The sequence below is a fragment of the Asparagus officinalis genome, chromosome 8 (genome assembly GCF_001876935.1).
Source record: "Asparagus officinalis chromosome 8, Aspof.V1, whole genome shotgun sequence".
Taxonomy (NCBI): Eukaryota; Viridiplantae; Streptophyta; class Magnoliopsida; order Asparagales; family Asparagaceae; genus Asparagus; species Asparagus officinalis.
The window spans coordinates 123,866,441-123,870,819 of NC_033801.1; positions in this window are offsets into that span (position 1 = coordinate 123,866,441).

Consider the following 4,379-nt stretch of genomic DNA (forward strand, 5'->3'; position numbering starts at 1 on the left):
TTTTTTGATACTAAAGTGCATGTAACCCAACTAAATTTTGATAGGGTGAACTTACCTATGGTAAAATGATAATTGGAGTTGGGTCCATATAACAATCACTTTCATACGATCTCTGACGTAAACCAAACAATGTAATTTTATCATTTGAGGATTCTCAATAGAATTCAAAACAAACAATGTAAGGGGCTGTTTGGTTGTATGTTTTTACCATGTAAAAGGAGGTAAAGTGTAAAAAAGTGGGTCCCAATGTCAGCTTTCATCACTTTCAATTGTTTGTTTGTAGTTGTGAAAATAGTGTAAAGTGATTTCATATGCTGATGTGGCTTGTAAAGTGATTTCATGAAAAAAAGACATGATTTTAGGAGAAAGCTAACATTGAAGTTAGGAAAAAATAATAAAAAATAATTCCAACCAATATGATCATTTGAGTAGGGATCACTTTTTACACTTTCCAAACAAACAATTAAAGTTTTATTTTGCAAACCAAACAAGTGTTTTATGATTCCAATGGAATAAAAAACAAACAAAGAAAAATATAAAAGTGAAATTGATGAGGTGGACAACAACTTTCCAAGTTGTGTCATAAATACACAACTTTACCAACAACAACCAAACAGCCCCTTAAAACTCCACAGATAAACGTGTATATTCTTACCTTTTCTAACAAACTTTTTAAAGAGTTATCCGAGACACTTTAGAATTTCCCGGTTAATTGGGAAAACTTAAAAAATATAGGGGAGGCATCGTAGACACTTATAGCCTGTTTGGATTTCTAGGGGGTGAAGGGAAGTTAAGGGAAACTGAGAGAAAGGAAGGGAAGGAAAGGGAAGGGAGTTCCCTTCCCCTTGGTTACACCACAATTTTGGGGGTAACAAATTTTATAGTATTAGGGGGTGAACCAAGGGGAACTAGGGTGAATTAACTTCAACTCCTAAGTGTTCCCAAACAAGGTGAATGGAGGTGAATGGTTCCCCTAACTTCCCTTCACCCTCATTCCCCTCAATCCAAACAAGCCCTTAAGGGGCTGTTTGGTTGTATGTTTTTACCATGTAAAAGGATGTAAAGTGTAAAAAAGTGGGTCCCAATGTCAGCTTTCATCACTTTCAATTATTTGTTTGTAGTTGTAAAAATAGTGTAAAGTGATTTCATATGCTGATGTGATTTGTAAAGTGATTTCATGAAAAAAAGACATGATTTTAGGAGAAAGCTAACATTGAAGTTAGGAAAAAATAATAAAAAATAATTCTAACCAATATGATCATTTGAGTAGGAACCACTTTTTACACTTTCCAAACAAACAAGTAAAGTTTTATTTTGCAAACCAAACAAGTGTTTTATGATTCCAATGGAATCAAAAACAAACAAAGAAAAGTATAAAAGTGAAATTGATAAGGTGGACAACAACTTTCCAAGTTGTGTCATAAATACACAACTTTACCAACAACAACCAAACAGCCCCTAATGGGAAAACAAAGCATTGAGGGCTATTGTGGCAAAGATCTCATAGCGTTGGTTGGTTTTGTCAAATTTGGAAGCCTTTTTAGAAGTTCAAGATAAGCATTGCTATATGCATTTATTAAAGGAAAAATTGCTTCAATGCCCCAAAATCCAAAAAGTCATGTGACCCAGCCCCTCATACTTTTGGTTATGTGCTGCAGCCCCAAAATTTTGAATTTTTTTTGCCCAAACCCCTCTATCATGACTCCAGCTCATGTTTTCCTAAAAAAACCAATTTTACCCCTCCCAAAATCACTGTCATCTTCCCCCCAAAATCACACTTCTTCCTCCTCTTCCTTCCCCATCTCCTTCCTCCCTCCTCTGTCTCCTTCCTCCGCCGCTTCGACTCCCCCCATTCCTACAAGCGCTTCGTCAAGTCCTTCCGCCTCCTCGATGGCGACTCCTCCTCCCTCGCCGCCGACTGCCTCCGCGAGGTCCGCCTCATCTCCAGCATCCCCGTCGTCAGCAGCACCAAGCGCCTCAAAATCTTTGACGACAAGAAGAAGGTCATGAGTTTTAGGATCGTGGGAGGCGAGCACAGACTGAGCAACTACAGGTCATGAGTTCTAGATTCAAGGCAACCCTTTCTTCCAAATTTCAGTCATCAATATGTACTGCAAATGTGGGTGCTTGATCAATGCCCACAAAGCGTTTGATGAAATGCTTGTTAAAGATGTGGTCAACACGGCTGCGCTTATAACTGGTTACTCACAGAATGATCATCCTAAAGAGGCATTGGAGTTGCTTCCTAAAATGCTCGTACTTGGATTGAAACCTAACGAGTTTACTTTTGCGAGCCTTTTGAAGGCCACTGGTTCTGCTGCAAGTATTGGAATTGGGGGAACAAATTCATGCTTTAAGTGTTAAATATTCTTGCAACTTGAATGTGTTTGTTGGGAGTTCATTGTTGGATATGTATGCACGTTTTGGGAAGATGGATGAGCCTTGTTTTGTGTTTGATCGGTTGGATTCCAAGAACGAAATCTCATGGAATGCTCTAATTGCTAGATATGCAAGAAAAGAAGAAGGCGAGAAGGCTCTTAAAATGTTAACTATTTTACGGTGCTTGTTAACTATATTCAGGTTCATGTTAACTATTTAAGGGTTCTTGTTAACTATATTCAGGTTCATGTTAACTATTTTAAGGTGCTTGTTAACTATATTCAGGTTCATGTTAACTATTTTACGGTGCTTATTAACTATATTCAGGTTCATGTTAACTATTTGAGGGTGCTTGTTAACTATATTCAGGTTCATGTTAACTATTTTAAGATGCTTGTTAACTATATTCAGGTTCATGTTAACTATTTTACGGTGCTTGTTAACTATATTCAGGTTCATGGCAATGAGAGAGGAGACTTCAAACTGACATCTAAATGGCAAAGCAAGCTCTTTGTGATGCTTTATCCGTTGAAAGGAAGCCTGAAGCTTTAACATGTTATCTGTGTAACTTAACAAGCTACCAATAAAAATTAACATGTTACATGTGTAACTTAACAATCTACCTGTGAAAGTTAACATGTTATCTGTGTAACTTAACAAGCTACCAAAAAAAGTTAACATGTTACCTGTGTAACTTAACAATCTAACAGAGTAACTTAACAAGCTAACAAAAGTATTTCAATAGTTAATGACTTATATAAGTATTTTAATAGTTAATAGGATAAATTTGTGCATCAATTTTATATCACATTTTCATTATAGTTCACATCCCTACAAAAGTATTTCAGTTCATATACACATTTACTACATACATACAAAAGTATTTAGCTATTACATCTACGTTCAAGGCAAGATGAAAGCCAAATAACATTGTGCCTACTGAGGCACCAGATTAAGGAAAAGGCCCAGATGGAATTACATTAGTGTAATAATCCATAACTTCACAATACACTGATACTCATTTTCATCTTGATGCAACTAATCTGAAGTCTGGGGAGGATGTGGATTGTGACAAGAGGATCTCTCTGTTGGGCCACATTGTGCAATTCCAGGTGGATGCCATAACCTAAAACAAGCCAAAAAAAAACCCAAAACAATCAATCTTTTCCCCTCTTTTTAATATTTATTTATTATTTATTTATTGAATTTAACTGGAAAATCAATGAGAAATACCTTGAAGGCAATGCAGTCATGGGTTTTGTTGGATAACAGGACATAACACGAGATCTCCTTCTCTAACTCAACTAATTAAACCAAAAAAACGTGAAATTAAACGAAGAACTAAACCCGACAAGATGAGGGTGGCCGATGTGGCGGTGGTGGCGGAGTTGAGGAGGCTGTGGAGGATGACCCGAAATGTTGAGGAGGGGCACGACGAGTGCTGGAGCGGCGACGGCGGCGGCTGCGGCGTTGAGGGAGGTGATAACACCTTATGAGGCGGCGCTGGAGTTTGAGAGAGAGGGAGTGGAGTTGGACGAGACGAAGAAGAGCGGAGCAAGAAGAGGAAGAAGGAGAAGATCTGGAGAAGAAGAAGATCTAGAAAAGAAGAAGAGGGGTAGTTTGGGGTTTTTTGGGGATTTATTTTCTTGGAAATTGTAATAAGGACTGAATCACATAGAATTTTCTTTTTTGGGGCTGCAGCACATAACCAAAAATATGAGGGGCTGTGTCACATGACTTTTTGGATTTTGGATCCTTGAAGCAATTTTTCCTTTATTAAAAGAAAATCGGGGAAAGAGACCAATTTCGGAGTCGCATTGAAATTCTCTTCAGCGAGAAACCTCCTCCTATTTACCTTTTCGTGTCCGCCTCTCTTTCTCCGCGCGAACTCTATTTATATAGAATTCTCTCTCCTTCTCTCTCCTGCTCTCTTCAAACCCTAACCCTAGGAATCAAAACCCAATTCCATCCCGATGGAAATCACGGCGGCGATCGCCAAC